The sequence below is a fragment of the Triticum aestivum genome, chromosome 5A (assembly GCF_018294505.1).
Source record: "Triticum aestivum cultivar Chinese Spring chromosome 5A, IWGSC CS RefSeq v2.1, whole genome shotgun sequence".
Lineage (NCBI taxonomy): Eukaryota > Viridiplantae > Streptophyta > Magnoliopsida > Poales > Poaceae > Triticum > Triticum aestivum.
Genome location: NC_057806.1, coordinates 120407308 through 120424055, shown reverse-complemented (window position 1 = coordinate 120424055; position 16748 = coordinate 120407308). Strand labels below are relative to the sequence as shown.

At 50.1% G+C, this 16748-nt stretch overlaps 1 pseudogene; it reads left to right on the top strand.

Moving 5' to 3' along the window:
• The first annotated feature begins 9156 nt into the window (after positions 1-9156).
• On the top strand, positions 9157-12960 carry LOC123101249 (U-box domain-containing protein 21-like; annotated as a pseudogene).
• The last annotated feature ends 3788 nt before the right edge of the window (positions 12961-16748 follow it).

Sequence of the window (16748 nt, the reverse complement as noted above, 5' to 3'; positions counted from 1 at the left end):
AATCCTACCGAGTGAAGAGCAAACCTCCCACTCGGGGGCTTAGCTGCAGCCCAGTGCTCGCCTAAGTGTTTAAAAATCCTACCGAGTGGAGAGCAAACCTCCCACTCGGGGGCTTAGCTGCAGCCCAGTGCTCGCCTAAGTGTTTAAAAATCCTACCGAGTGGAGAGCAAACCTCCCACTCGGGGGCTTAGCTGCAGTCCAGCACTCGCCTAAGTTCTCTCACTTAGAGACTTAGCTGCAGTCCGGCACTCGCCTAAGTTTGAAAAAATCCTACCGAGTGAAGAGCAAACCTCCCACTCGGGGGCTTAGCTGCAGCCCAGTGCTCGCCTAAGTGTTTAAAAATCCTACCGAGTGGAGAGCAAACCTCCCACTTGGGGGCTTAGCTGCAGCCCAGTGCTCGCCTAAGTGTTTAAAAATCCTACCGAGTGAAGAGCAAACCTCCCACTCGGGGGCTTAGCTGCAGCCCAGTGCTCGCCTAAGTTTGAAAAAATCCTACCGAGTGAAGAGCAAACCTCCCACTCGGGGGCTTAGCTGCAGCCCAGTGCTCGCCTAAGTGTTTAAAAATCCTACCGAGTGAAGAGCAAACCTCCCACTCGGGGGCTTAGCTGCAGCCCAGTGCTCGCCTAAGTTTGAAAAAATCCTACCGAGTGAAGAGCAAACCTCCCACTCGGGGGCTTAGCTGCAGCCCAGTGCTCGCCTAAGTGTTTAAAAATCCTACCGAGTGGAGAGCGATCCTCCCACTCAGGGGCTTAGCTGCAGTCCAGCACTCGCCTAAGTTCTCTCACCTAGAGACTTAGCTGCAGTCTGGCACTCGCCTAAGTTTGAAAAAATCCTACCGAGTGGAGAGCAAACCTCCCACTCGGGGGCTTAGCTGCAGCCCAGTGCTCGCCTAAGTGTTTAAAAATCCTACCGAGTGGAGAGGAAACCTCTCGCTCGGAGGCTTAGCTACAGCCTAGTGCTCACCTAAGTACAAGACTCGACCCAATCCGCAAGTCGACCGCTACCTTCTCCCTCGGAGCTGCGTCGCAAATACAAGATTATTCCGAGTGAAGATCAAGTTCCACTCGACGAATCAAACCGTGAAGATATCCAACGAGAAATCAAGTTCAGAAAAAGCCTAGAAGGTCCCAGACCTCAAAGTACTCGAGCCCTCGGCTCAGCGGAGTTTAAACGGTTACAAATCCACTCGGCATCCCGAGGTAAATTCAAAGTTTTTCACTCCTCGGGAGGAGGACTGGAAGGGGCGACGAACTCATCCAAGTCGATCCCGTCGGCAATGCGGGTGGCAGCAGCGATGAAGGTCTCCATGAAGTCTTAAAAGCTGTGCTTCTTGGTATTGGCAACTTGGATGGCCACCAGCTTTTCTTCTCGCGCCTCCTTGCAATGGACGCGGACCAGAGACAGAGCGACATCAGCACCACATCTAGCAGAAGATTTCTTCCATTCCGCCACTCGACCTGGGACTTCGTTAAGTCGAGCCATCAGAGACTCGAGGTCATTCCGAAGCGTCGTCCCAGGCCAGAGTGATGTGTCGATCCGTGACATTGCAACTTTCAGCCGAGCCAGATAATCAACGACGCTGGCAACACGAGACTCCAGTCGGAGCACGTTCATGGCAGCCTCGTCCTTCACAAGAGAGTTAACAGGGTCCAAGCTTGGCTCCACTCGACTGGTCTCCTCTTCAAAGTTCTGACAGAATTCTGCAAACACGATTCAAGAGTAAGACAGTGGCCCTACGCAGGCTCGGCAAACTGCAAGACAGTCGGGGCAGAGTAATTACCTTCGAGCATGACGAACAACTTCTTGGCAAGTCCACCGAGATAAGCTTCCAGATCTTTTACCTCCCCCACCAGCTCACCCGCCTTGTCGTGCAGAGCCATCTTCTCCTTCTTCAGTCGACTGGCATCTCGATTAGCTGTCTCGAGAGCGGTTTTCAGTCTGGAGTTCTCCTGTTCAAGAGCTCCGACCGAAGCCAATTTCTCCTCTGCAAGCTTCGTTTTGCTTGAGGCCTCCTTCTGTGCCTCTGCAAGGTCTTGGTCCTTCTTCTTCAGAGCTTCCTCCAGTTTATCTGTGGCGCGTCGAGTGGAACCAACATCAAGAATGGAGAAGAAAGAAAAGCCACCCGTTAAGAATAGAGAACCTCACCAGCCATACCTTTCGCTTCTTCTTGCGCCTTCCTCAAATTCTCCTGAGCAAGCTTCAAGTTAAGGTTGAGCTGGATCTGCTGATTCTCCAACTCAGTATAGCGAGCTACAAGTTCGCAAGATTTCTATAAAAAGGAAAATCAGTCGACAAACGTCCAAGATAAGTTGCTTCTGAGTAACTAAGAGACAATGATGACGTTTCTAAGACCACAGCCGAATCAAAAACATTCGACAGTAGTCTCGGGGACTACACCCAGTGGGTGCACTCAGCGTGCCCCCACTGGTTCGACCAAAAAAAATTCCACTCAGCGTGCCCCCACCCGGATACAATTCCACTCGACCTGGCCCGACCAAACCGAGTGAAGAAATACAGCTACAGCAACACAATGTAAAGACTACAGTCGACTGCCAGCAGTCCACCGTAGTCTCGGGGACTACACCCAGTGGGTGCACTTAGCGTGCCCCCACTTGTCCAAAGGGTTGGCAGACACACCCACTGGGTGTACAGATATAGATACAAAAGATCTTCGGAAAAGAGACTCTTCAAACAACATATAATAACAGACCAAGTGTCGAGTCGACTGACCTGGACGTTGCTCTGAAGAGCCGAACTCGCGTCATAGGCTGCTTGGCTGGCCTCCCGAGCCATCTTCACTTGCTCCATCATGATCCCCGCCTGGCGTATAGCCTCCTTTGTAGCAGCCACTTGGTCCTCAGGGACGGGGTACGCAGCAAAAAGCGAAGGTGGATCCGCAGTCGACGCCGAGGGCCGCGCACTCGCCAGAGGAACGGCGAAGGTCACAGAAGCCCGAGGGGTGTCACCACCATCCCGAGCCACGGCCTCGGACGCCGGAGCGGATTGGGGGGTCTTGTCAGCCGACGCCCTCTTGTGCCTCCTCACTCTCAACGGACCGTCGTCGTCGTCATCCGGGAGGTCGATAACATGAGGAGGAGCTACAAGGAAAACATTCAATCGACCAGTGTAGCAATAAAAGTTCAGTCGACTCAAAGGCAGGACGTCAGCAATCGTACCAGGGTTGGAGGTAACAGCGTCCTCCATCTCTTGGTCGTCGTTCCTGGCGGAGACCTCAGAAGTAGCACCGCTGCAAATCTCGAAAGTCAATCAGTTGGTTCAGTGAATCGACCAAGGATCCGTCCACGGTCGACAAAGGAAAGCAAGTCTTATTATTACCCGGAAATGGTAGGAACAGCTATCTTCATCTTGGGCAGAGCCTTGGGCGGCTTGGATGGCGTCGCTCGTGGATGCTTGGGAGCCTTCCCAGTCGGCGGAGGAGAAGAGGTCCGAGGGCGTTTCGACGACTGCCCAACAGGAGCGGTCGCCTTGCCACGTTCCCGTGCTGGATCGTGGGTGAGCTTGGATCGCCCCTCCGGGCGGGGGGGTTCAACCTCCTGCTCCTCCCCTTCGCTGGAGAAGATGTCGTCGCCTCCCTCTCCCTCACCGTCGGACTCCCACTCGCCTTGGTCGTCCCCGCTCTCGCCTCCCCTCGCCTCCCCTTCCTCAGTCGACCCCTTTGCCCCGTTGGGCGTCGAGTACATCTCGGTGGTCGTCTGGAAAACAACAGGCAAGACGAAAGTCAATCGACTTATTCAAAGAAGACCAATGCAGAAGACAAGATATCAGTCGGGAGCACAAAGACATACCTGGTCCACCTCATATGAGTTGTCGAGTGGGGTTACCCTCCTGGCTCCTCGGGGGTTGTCTTTGTTCCCCGTGATGCTCGACAGCCATCCCTCCACCATCTCGTCAGTGACCTCCTCCGGGTGGACCCGAGTGGTGTCGTCAAGACCCGAATACAGCCACATCGGATGGTCGCGGGCCTGGAGCGGTTGGATGCGCCTTTGAAGAAAGACCTCCAGCAGGTCCATACCAGTCACGCCCTCGTGGACAAGCTCAACCACTCGACCTGCCAGCACCTTGACTTGGGCCTTTTCCTCCGGCGCGATTTTCAGAGAGGCAGGCTTCTCGTCCCGGTCGAGGGAAAAAGGAGGAAGACCAGTCGACTATCCGGGGGTCGCCTCGTCCTTGCAGTAGAACCAGGTCGACTGCCAGCCACGGACCGACTCCGGGAAGGTGATAGATGGAAAACAACTCTTCCCCCTCATCTGGATCGCCAGGCCCCCGCACAGCTGGATCACCTACGTCCTCTCATCACTCGACTTAGCCTTCTTGACCGATTGAGAACGGTAGGTAAAGATGTGTTTGAAGAGTCCCCAATGGGGTCGACAACCCAAGAAAGCCTCACACATGGAGATGAAAAGCAGCAAGGTAGACAATGGAGTTGGGAGTGAAGTGGTGGAGCTGCGCTCCGAAGAAATTCAGGAAACACCGGAAGAAAGGATGGGGCGGCAGAGAAAACCCTCGGTCGATGTGGGTGGCTAGGAGCACGCACTCACCGTCGCGGGGTTGAGGTTTGATCTCTCCCCCTAGAAGATGCGCAGCTTCATGGGGAATGACTCCCCCCTCGACCATGTCATCGAGATCCTCTTACCGGAGCACCGATGGCATCTAGTCGCCCTGGATCCAACCTTCGGGCAAAGCGGTCCTGGAGGAGGATCCGCCCCGAGTAGACCTCTTCCCTTTCCCCGCCGCCGCCGCCTTCTTCGCGCGCTCCAAAGCGGAGGTCTTGCTCTTCGTCATCGTCGCCGGTGAAGTCTCGCACGGGCCTGCTGCGCTGGGGCGAGAACAGAGGTGGCGGAAGGACTTGCGAAGGGGGAGAGGCGGAAGAAAGGAGGAGAAGAGAGCGCACTGCTTGAAAACCCCGAATCAGTGATTTATAAGGGACCGCTTCCGAGTGGCTGACTGGTAGGCCCAGGCCATCCAGTCAAATCCCGGAGCAGACGCGCGCGTAGTACGTGGCGAAAAAGGCGACGAGGGAATCGAGGAGCTTCCGCTTTATCGCTTCCGATTACTGCGGCCGCTCCCGTCCCGTGCGCTTCCCAAAATCCGAATCCCGCGACATCCGCGGGCCGCGGGACACCTTGTCAAAACAGAAGACCCCGATCGCGCCGGCGCTCGGTATGTCACAAACAAAGAAATTCACTCGACGAAAGGCCTGGAATGGATCAAGGCGACTGAAAAAGGTTGGCAACGTCATCTGTGACGATTGACCCAAAACGAGGCACTCACATAGCCCGAAGAACCAGTCGGAAAGATCCCCAACTCTTTCCCCACTCTAACCTCGATCCATTCGGGGGCTAATGATGAAGACATGTACCTAGGGTAGGGACACGGACCTGACCAAAGAGTCCTACCCTAGGACACCCCTAGAAGAAGTCACCTTTCAATCGACTTGAAGGTATCCCACTCAACGGGTTCAAGACACTCGACCAAGAAGCTATCACTCGACCATGAAGCCAACCACTCGACTGCCAGGAGACCTAAAGTCACTCCACAGGCAAACGGTCGGCTGTTAAGTAGTATTTATGATCGTTATAGCACTTTATTGGGGGCGTTACCAGTAACGCCCAACCTTAAATGTACCTTAAACCCTGCATTACTGAGGGCAGGAGGGGTCCGGCGAACTCTATATAAGCCACCCCCCTACTCAGTGTGAAGGGTTCGGACCCCTGTAATCCATACACGCATAATCCAGTCGACCGCCTCTGGGCTCCGAGACGTAGGGCTATTACTTCCTCTGAGAAGGGCCTGAACTCGTAAACCTCGCGTGTAACAACTTCCCAATAGCCAAGATCTAGCCTCTCCATATTCACCCCCCTACATCACTGTCAGAGTTAGAACCACGACACCGACTAATCTATATAAATAAAATTAATATTAATAAAAAAACATAAATAATGAGATCACACGATTGATTGACATATTAATATTATTTATGGAAGAGGATAATGAATATACTTGGGGCTCAGTAGCATGAGATTTGCTTTTATTATTGGGCTTGTTGATATTTTTTGTTTTTCTGTTTTCATGTAGCTTACCACACGTACCATGTGGTTGGGCTTGTTGATATTGATAGGTGTTTGTGCCGATAAAACCGGTGGTTATCGTTGCAACTGTAGAAAAAAATGTATATTTCTAGAGACCCATTGTTGTCGCTAATTCTTCTTTTCATCACAATTGTCGATGGTAGTCTCTCTTGCCCATCTATTCATGTGGAACATGATTAATCCCACAACTATGGGTTTGATCATCATACTGTATTACAAAGCTTCGCGAGTCTCTCTTGCCCACCAACTTATAATTTTGTGGACTTAATGCTCCTAGTATATTAATTGATATTTCAAACCGACAATAGTAAAAATCTTATAAAGAAATAAAATCATTAATATTTTAGCCATACAAATACAACATTAATTTAAAAAGTATGTTGATATTTTTGCCGTGCTCATTTTCGTTCCTCCATAAATATCGTGTGTGCACCCTCAACCTTCCTTTTTAGCCTTACACAATCCTGATTCCGCCCATTTAAATCCTTCCTTTTATTTATTAGCCTCACATAATTTCTTCCTTCTGTTTTCCCATGCCTTCTATTAAGGATCCCATCCATTTTAATATTGTGCCGAGCCCACCCACCACAATCCTTCCATAATCCTTCCTTTGAATATTCTGTCGAGCCCACACAATACTTCCTTTGAATTAGCCGCATCTATTTAGCCATATTCCTTTCCTTAATTAGCCCATCCGCTTATTTAGCTCTTCTCTTTTCACGTCTGTTTGTTAATTATTTAGCTATATTAACCGGTATGTGTGTCCTTAAAATCGCGAGGTGGGATTATTCATCAAGTAGGATGTTTGTCTCAGTTGGTTGTTGTAGCCCAAAGAAATAGAAGAGATCTAACGTTCGATTCTCCACAGTAATGTATTTTTTTTCTTTCTGTATGATCTAATATAAGGAGGCCCACTCGCGTGCATGCAACCCATAAGGGAAGGCCCATGTTATTTGCGGCCAGTTAGCTGGGCTGGGATAGCTGCCTGTACGTAGTTATTATGAAATTTCAGGCACATGTCAGAGTTTTATCGTGGACACCTGGGCGATGTATGAACGAACGCTAACACATGAAAATATTAGTACCACCTCGAATATGTTTTAAATACAAACTGAAAGCGTAAATTTACGAGAAGAAGCGTATTGTGACGGTGAACCCACGAAGTCAATCCGTACTTTATTATTACTAGTACATATGCCCGTGCGTTGCAACGGGCGAAAAAATTAACAAAACCTGCTTCACGTGCCACTATACTCCACTTACATTATGTATGACAAATGTTGAAATTAAGTTACCCTCATCTCTAGCTATAAGGTGCATATGCAGGTGTGTTGCCACGGGTTGAATCATCCTTATTTGGATCATCAAGTGTTCATGTGAGAAGCCACCCTAATGTCCTTCATTGACGCAGACTTAAGCTCCACACTTCTATCGAATGAAAGAGTAGTGATGCATAGAATAGTCTTTTAGCGGGAGAAACCTACAATGTGATTTTAAGGGCATCTCCAACGCTAACCCGCAAAACGGACACCGCATCCATCCCCGTACCCCCCCGCCCCCGGGGAGGGGGGGATCCACGGGCATTGTTGTGGGAGACGACCATCCAAAGCTATCCATGTATGGCTGGTTGTATTTCAAAAGAAATTTAACGAATGTGAACAAATTTGGTGGATATTTAAACAAACTGGACGATATTCATTCACACTTAAATAATTTTTAGATTAAAACGGGTGCTTTTCGTAAAGATCAGAGCAAACTAATTACATTTCGACATATTTGAACTAAATTGTACTCTAAAGCTAGTCTAAATGACCGCCAACGCACGTTCCCCATTTTCTACGGCCATGAGCCTCGGGAACTGAAACTCTAGCTCCGCCTTCGTAACCTCCGCCTCCACAATCTGCAAGCGGCTAATCAATCGATGACTTTTAGCCCGTCAAGCTCGACTTCAGCGGGAGCGAAAGGGCGATGGCCTACCTAGGGGCCGAGCGCCAGCAAACTCCCATGATCTACTCTTCCTCGCTGCCGGCGGCGTCCTTGGACATGCTGGCTTCATGGTCGTGGCGGCGAGGCACGAGCGTGGCGGAGCTGGCAACTTCTTCCTCGTCCCTTATCTTGTCGTAGACTTCGTCATCACTATGCAGTCTGGACGGTTGCAGGCGTTTTCAGGAGTCGGTGTTGGAGATGCCCTTGCGTACTCTTTGAGAGTTTAATAATTCACTTAAAGTATTTTATAAATTACCAACAGATTTGAATTCTAATGATTTTGATTATGTTTTTTAATGGAAGGTTTGATTTGGAAGGTTATATTTCATTACCAATAATTTTCTTGCACTATTAAGTGTTGGCCCAAACGCAAGAAATATTATAAAAACAATGTTGGGGCCGAGTGGCCGGCACGTAACACAGGTCAGGCCGTCACGTGTGCATCTGCATTTGTCTCCACCGCTAGCTTATCCAATCGTCTCCCCCGAGATGCATCTGCATCCAGCTCCTTACTTCTCTCGTTCCATCCCTCTTTCTCATCCCTGTGCTTCCACTGATATGCAGCTCTGGATGTGAAGCCTCCAAAGTCGCTGGTGCCCCCCGTTCCGCCGGAGCCAGCGCCGCCACCGGATCCCGTCCCCTCCCCTCCCATCCTCTCTGTGTGTGCATGTTTCTCTCATTTCCTCATATCGTTCTATGCTTCCAGGTCGTCGGCGCACGCCCGGCCATGGCGCGGTCGCGGCAGACCTTGAGCTGGATCCGCTCCCCGTACAGCTTGCACGCCAGCGTCCTCTTGTAGTCCTTCCCCTTGGAGGGCGACCCCTCCTCGGCGCCATCGGCCAGGTTCTCCGACGAGGTCCGCATGTGCACGCGTCGCGCGATGGACGTTGACATCAGGGGGCTCTCCCTCCCGTCCGTGTCCTCGAGCTCCGCCTTTTCCTGCGGCTCTGACGCAGGCTGCTGCACATCCTCTTGGTGGTCTTGTCCGTCAGGTTGCTCATCTTCTTCAGCCTGCATGTCCTTGCTCCTTTGTTGTTGCTGGTCTTCCTCGATTCTCCCAATGGAGCCAATTTCTTCAGCTTGCAAGTCTTCGCTGCATTATTCGGCCACCTTCGACTCCGCCAATTCTTTCTTGACATCTACAAGTTCCTCCTCTGGTAACTGGCTAATTGCTTTCGGTCAGATTCTTCTTGAGGAAAGTGGTCTTCACTCTGTTTTTGGTCGCAAAGATTCAGTATCAATTGCATGGCTTCCTTTACACCCTTGCATGAGTCCTTCTGCAAATGGATTATTTCCACAGGATTTCCCTCGATTTCATCGAGAACTCCCATCAGATTCCCAGATTCCCATTGCCTTATTCGCTGTAAAATCGAAGATTTGTGTCTTGCTGACCCACTCAAGTTTCTTCGTCTCCATTGCCGACAGACGAACAGGGCAACAATCCAATCTCTTTTCCTCAACCGCAGTCCGCATCAGTACTGAATGTGAAGCCAAGTCGCTGACACACCGTTCCAGACCACCAGATCCAGAGTGCCGCCGCCGGATCCTGTCCCCATCACGCCTGCGGTCAAGAACCGGGACATCGTCGCACGCCCATCCCCGTCCCCAACGCTCCCGTGCCCGCGCCGTCGATGCTGTCGTAATTTCAGCATCATTCGAATATGTGTGGATTTGGCCACTTCCTTGCCTTTTGGGTCAACGACAGAGTTTGCGTATGTGCGTGATGGCTGGATCTGGATGTACAAGCAGAAACTCTGTTAAGGGGACTACGGGTTGAATATTAAAAATGCAGGGCCCTTTTTGTAAAACCGAAGCGTTTTCCTTGGTTCACTTAACCAGGGACCGCGGGTTCAATTTCGAAAAAGCACAAGGACCTTTTCGCAAAAATGACGACGACGGATGACCAGAAGCATTAGCTGCTTTATTAGTAGGGAAAGATTATTATTATTATTATTAGGGAGAGATATAATATATATATATATATATATATATATATATATATATATATATATATATATATATATATATAGGACAAATGCCCGTGCGTTGCATCGGGCAAAGAAAAAGCGCACAACCTGCTTCATGTGTCATTAAGCATCATTTTTTATATCCAATAACAAAAGAGTGTGTGTTACGTCGGGGGACTCTTGTGCTTCTCTGCAAAGAAAACACCAGACTCCTAGTCATCCACATGCGTCCTCCACATGCTCAGCAGGTCGGGCATGCCTAGCCTGGAAATGGCAAGCTCCTCCATGTCTTGGAAAATCGTGAGCTCCTCCTGGTCCCTTGCAACGCCTCACCGGTGTATCATCTACATACCATGGGTCATCGGGTCGTGGCCGGCTCCCAGTCTATAGTAAAGCGGCTCCACTCTTCACATCATGTCAGGCAATGTCATTGTCGATTTGGGGGAAATCCATTAGAACCTCGGCCATCTCATTTCCTCTTTCAACCAGATCCCAAATAAACTAAAGCTTCTGAATTATAGTAATCAACGCACAACCCAAGATTAAGTGAATAACGTTTCGCTCAGCATGTTTTTCAGCATATTTAGTGTGGTATTAAATATGCTCGTGTGTTGCTACGGTATGATTTATAGAAGTTCACTATCGGAAATCAGTTTGCCATGGCATGAAGTTGCGTAGATAACAATAGTCGTCAGATCAATGTAGTAGCACTGCCAGCACGCGATACAATGCTCAATTCATCGGACGCCACCTCCCATCTACATAATATAGTACATATTTCATTTTCTTTTACCCTTTTCGTAGGCACGTGATGGATGAGGGACATATTTTCTTATGTGTTCAAGCATAGTACAGTAGCAGGAACGTGCATTTCCTGCTCAAATATCTAACTACTGAAATATGCACTAAATAGAGGACAATCATATGTTCAAGCATGAATTGCACAGTGGCAAAATAAATAAGGCGAGAGAGCACATATGTTTCTTCCACCAGGTCAGCAAGCCTTTCGGTGATGCTCCAGTACAATGTCATCATAGGCAAGAGGGGAGAAAACACAAGTAAATTACCAAGCCACAACCACTATTTAATTCACTCCCACCCACTGGGTCATTTCTTCAAACACCTTCGGTGTGAACTTTGTCATCCTCTTGAGCAGCAGATCTGTACTATTAAAGGGGAATCTGCCGTCGTCGTGATGGTTCGACCATCCCTTCCCCTTTGCGATCGCACTTCGTAAACGCCGGTATGATCCGAAAAATGCGGGCCTCTTGCGATCGCTACTTCTCCGTAGGAATAATCCATCGTACAAACCAGGGAAACAACTGCCCACTAACGCACGTCGTGCTCTCGGTCACCCCTCGCTCCTGTCTCTATCGCGTGAAAAGTCGCCGCCGCTCCGCCCACGAACCTACGCACCATCGCTCCCAATCCACGCATGGCTAACGACGAGGGCAGGTGGCGGATGCCGGGAACGATGAGGAGCTGGCGATGCCGGCGCACTTCCGGTGCCCGATCTCGCTTGAGCTCATGAAGGACCCGGTCAAGGCACCTACGGGCATCAACAATGGCCGGGAGAGGTGGCTGGTACGGGGGCGCGACACGTGCCCCATCACCGGCGGCCCTGTGTGGCTCGCCGACCTCGTCCCCAACAACGCCACGCGCCACATGATCCAGGACTGGTGCGTCGCCAACCGAGCCGAGCAGGTGCCCGTCGCCGAGGCCGACGCCGCCGAGGTGCTCGCCGCCTTCGTGCGCGGGAACGCAGCGGCCTGCGGGCAGGGGGCCGCCAGGGCCATTGGGAAGGAGAGCGACCGCAACCGCCGGTGCCTCGTGGCTGCCGGCGCCGCCCGCCAGCTCGCCTCGGCTTTCCGGAGCCTCACCGGAGAGCCCGTGGAGAGCACCAGCGCCGCAGCATTGAGCGCGCTGGGGACGATCTTGGCGGCCCTTACCATGTTCTTCCCGCTCGACGACGAGGCCCGGCGCTGCATTGCCTCCCAGGCGTCTCACAAGTCACAAGACCCTTGTCTCGGTGCTCTCGCACAGTGAGGTCGCCGCGCGGGCCAGCGCGCCGCCATTGTCCACCGCGAGCTCGCCTCATCCACCGACCGGCACGCCGTCAACGTTATCTCGAGGACGCCCGGCGTGTGCAGTGCGCTCGTCAGCCTCATTATTTACGCCGTGTCCCTGCAGGCCACCAAGGCCGCGCTCATCACGGCCTACTACCCCATCTCCAGCAGCGACCGCCTGCTTCGCCGACGTCGTTGTGGAGCTCGTCGTGGACACTGACAAGGGGACAAGCGAGAAGGCACTGGCCGTGCTCGATGGCGTCCTGTGCGCCGACACCGGCCTCAGGTCCGCGTGTGCGTACGCGCTGGTCATGCCGGTGCTGGTCAAGAAGATGTTCCGCGTGTCCAACATGGCCAAGGAGTTTGCCCGTCTCCGTGCTCTGGCACCTCTTTTGTGCCGCGGACACCGGCGCTGGCGCGCGCTGCTACGAGGCACTGCGTGTGGGCTCCTACCGGAAGCTGCTCCAAGTGTGCTGAGGCGGCATGACCGAGGATCGGGCCAGCGAGCTGCTCAAGCTGCTCAATGGTTTCAGGGGCAGCGTAGAGTACATCGAGACGATGGACTTCAAGGGGCTCAAGAAGTCAAGAGGCCATTTTGATCGGTGTAGATGCTGAATCTTTAGCGTCTGCTTTCACCCTTGTTTAGATTGTTTTGGGAGCTAGACTAGATATCTGGATAAAACATACTCCAGAATGGCTAGATTTTTTTTACACCATAATTGAATACTCGTATACAAAATGATCAACAAAAAAGAGAATTGAACTTTCTAATTGCTGTCATGTTTATCTTCACAATTTGAAAGTTATTTCGTGTTATTTACGATTTTGAAGTGATCCTCACATTACAGAAAGCACTGGGAGAAAGAATTGATAGTTGGCGTTATATGGATGAATATCCATCATGTTTGACATACACTTTCGAATTAGAACAATAACGTGTCTATACATTTTTTTAAAGTTCCGTAGCAACGCACGGGCATTCGACTAGTAGCAGTAAATGGGCAAGCAAGCAAGCAAGCGTGCGTGCAAGTGCAGCTTCCATTCCTGACGAATACATTACCTGCTCCCTCATTGCAGTTCCCCATCTTACCTTAGCTTGTGACCAATAATTGGTTGCCACTGTCAGATTTTGCTATCAACTGCCGTAGTCGAAAGCAGATCAAGAAATCCACAAAGAATTCGGTCTCTTATAAGGCAACAAACCCAGAGATTGTACACAGAATTATATCAAAGATAAACTGAAAAATTGTCACATAGGTGCTGCAAAAATAGTGGGAACTTACTGTGCCTTTCAATGTATAATGTTGCCGATTTTATTTTGTGTTTAGAGTAATTTCTTCACAGTTGCCTGACGTAGGATCCAAATATGAGCAATTAGTGGAAATACCTATCTTGACCCTCTTAGGCAAAGCAATTGTGATAATATGTCAAGTTTTAGTAGAAAACAAGAAAAAACACTGTTAACTAATAGCTTTCAGTAATTTATTACTCTGAAGTCTAGACTCTCGAGCACTGAAATCAGCAGGCATACAACACAAACAAACTATGGGCTTGCTGAAATGTAAGTGATGAAAAATACAAAATTTAGATGCTTCTCAAAAGTGATCAAACACGACCTGTTGCAACAATTTCGCAGCAGATTGAAATTAAATGATCATGTACATATTACATGTTACACATTAGCTCAACCAGACAATTACTCTAGGGGGCACTGTACATTTTCTGACAAAATTGAACCGGGAATAATTTTGTTGCAGGTTTTCAAGGTCCATAAAGCGTAAAACAATGACCCCACAGTACACCATCAATTACGCCAGATGCCCTAATAACTCGATGGTTACAACTAGCTAAGCCAATCTCAACTTGAACTGGTTGCCTAGCTGCTAGCCGTTATGTTAATATAAATCATGGACAATCATCTGACGGTTTTTTCCAAAAACAAAACATAAAATTAAGATCTCTGTGAACAAAATATAAAGTTATGATCTTGGTGAATATTATATGGTTCAACACCATTTATGTCTTATGATCCTTATGCACATCAGTTAGACCTTTTAGTAATAAGACAAAAAAATTACTATAATGACACATGATTTATTGGCGAGTAAATGCCATAAAAAATAACTTGCCATCCATTTCTAGATGTTAAACCCAGGAAACACAAGAGGTAATTCATTCACCGTCGGATAATGTCTGACCCACAATCACCAAATAACAGTTAAAATGAGTTATTTCTATGCAAGTCTGCATATATATTTTACTGGCTTTTGCAGAGTTAATAGCTCCAATATATCTATAGGGAAGCTTACAAAAACAATAATCATATCATAGTAACTTTACAAACTTGGTTCAAAAGATTGTATGGTGAGAACAACTTATAGGATTTATTTTACATGGTTGATGACTTGAAGCACGCAACAAGAACTCCATACATTTTGTTCAAGTAGCAATTCAACAAACGTTTGGTGCGTGCTCCTTTTATCATGAAACCATAACTGGACATGTAGTAAAAGTCCCCTAGTAATCAAATTTCTAAACTGCACACCATGTAACTTTGATGAGTATGTAACAGTAAAAAATTCCTATTGTGTGGAAGGAACATGGTTTATTTTACTACTTAAGTCAGCCAGCTATATTAGCATAACATGGCAAAAAAAAAATCATAACAGAGAGATAGAAGGGTTGTGAAATTTCAAAACACAATGAGTCTCTTGCTAACATAAATTTAGCAAAGAAATAAGTAATGAACTTCTGAAAGAAATAAGGAACGAGAAAGAGAACCATGTACTTTGGCGACATGCTGTACCCAATATCAACCATCTTCCTGGTGTGCAGCTTGATGTAGGGGCGGTGGAGAAATAGCAATTCATCAAACACCATGAGGGCATTGCCTCTAACCAAGAAATTAGAGCGGAAGAGTACGAATCCACCTGCAGAACATGTACTCGTCAAGCGTTATGCTGCCTGGCTGACACCACACCATCCTCTATGGAAGAGTCAGCGCTGTCGAGCTAATTTAGGAGTAACAATGGGGTTGAGGGGCAGAAGTTCAGTAGCATGGTGCGAGGTGGGAGCTAAGCTATAGAAGCAGGTAGAGGAGACTCACCTTGGGCTGGTGGTGCGGGTGTAGGAGCAGCATCCGCGGCCTTAGGGCACTCAATGGGGAGCCGTAGCAACGGGGGCCTCTGCGTCATCGCGTGCCCAGCCACGGCGCCGTCGTCCGCTCACACCTGCAAGGATTTGACGACGCCGTGTTGTATCCCTCTGTCACCTGCGCCCGTTGGCCGTCACCCGGCTCCGGTGAGCTCCTGCCTAGGTCGCCGCACCCCACTTCCTTTGTCGCTTCATCTCTCCCTCACCTCCTTGTCTCGTCTCTACCCAGGAGCCGCGGAAGCCCTGGATCCGCCCGGTAAGCCTCGCCCCGGCCTTGCTCGCCATCACCGGCGACCCCCCGCGCCGCCTGCCTCCGGATCCGCCTCCCCAACCCCTGACACGCACGGATCCAGCCTTTGCAAGCTCGAGTCGGCGCTGCCGTTCTGCATCGAGCCGCCACATCGAGGAGGACCCCTCCCTTGCGTTTTCAGTCAGCCCCCGATGCGTTTTCCTCCTGTGCTTCAGCGGGTTGAATACAAATAAATGCAGGGCCCTTTTTGTAAAAACGAAACGTTTTTTCGGACTCACTAAATTAGGGACGGCGGGTTTAATTCATAAAAACCATAGGGACCTTTGTGTAAAAACGCCGTGATGGTGAACCCGAAGACTCAATCCGTGCTTTATTATTACTAGCAAAAGGGCCCGTGCGTTGCAACGGGAGGAAAAAATTACAATCTCCAATGACCATGATCACAATCTTCCTACTTTGACCCCTCACTATCTCAGACATTTCGACAAACACGTTGTGGATGGGACCTCCAGAGCATGCCTGCATCATGAAACAGACCAGCTCGGCAGCAGCCACTCACGCGACTGTGGCGCCCAGTCCAGCAGCACACGGCGGCTGCGCACATCTAGCATGGCCGGCAACATCCGCTAGCTCGGTTGTGTGCACGCCTGCACATCACATGCGGCTCACCGGGCTGCACGCATGGCCAGCACGGCCTGCAGCGGCGCTATGGCTGCACGCCACTGATGCTCCCGCGGCTACGGCGACATCCTAGCATGCCCGCAGGGCCCACAGATACGTCCAACGCACACGCTAGCACAATAGGACAGGCCCCAGTGGGCACGACAACATCAAGCTTCGGCTCGGCCGCGGTATGACCCGGCACGCTCGCGCTCTGTCCCCAGTGTGCAAGAGCCCTGGCCCGGGCAGGTGAGACCGACGAGCACGAGCTCCATCCCTGATGGGCTCGAGCTCCATCCGCCTCCTCTGCCCACGTCGTCGCTGCCGCGAAGCACCGTCTCCTCCGCCCGTGTCGTTGCCTCAATAGACAGAGAAGGAGTGGGTGGCCGCATGTGAGATATACTGAGATGGCTACGATATGGAGTAAGGTGCATTGACTTGTCCGGCCACTCTCATATTGCCCCTAAATCTGGTCTCGCTTTTAGGTACGTAGGTCTTTTTTTATTGGACACGGGCGTTTCAGATGTTTAGAGATGAAATAGGGTGTCCGACTATA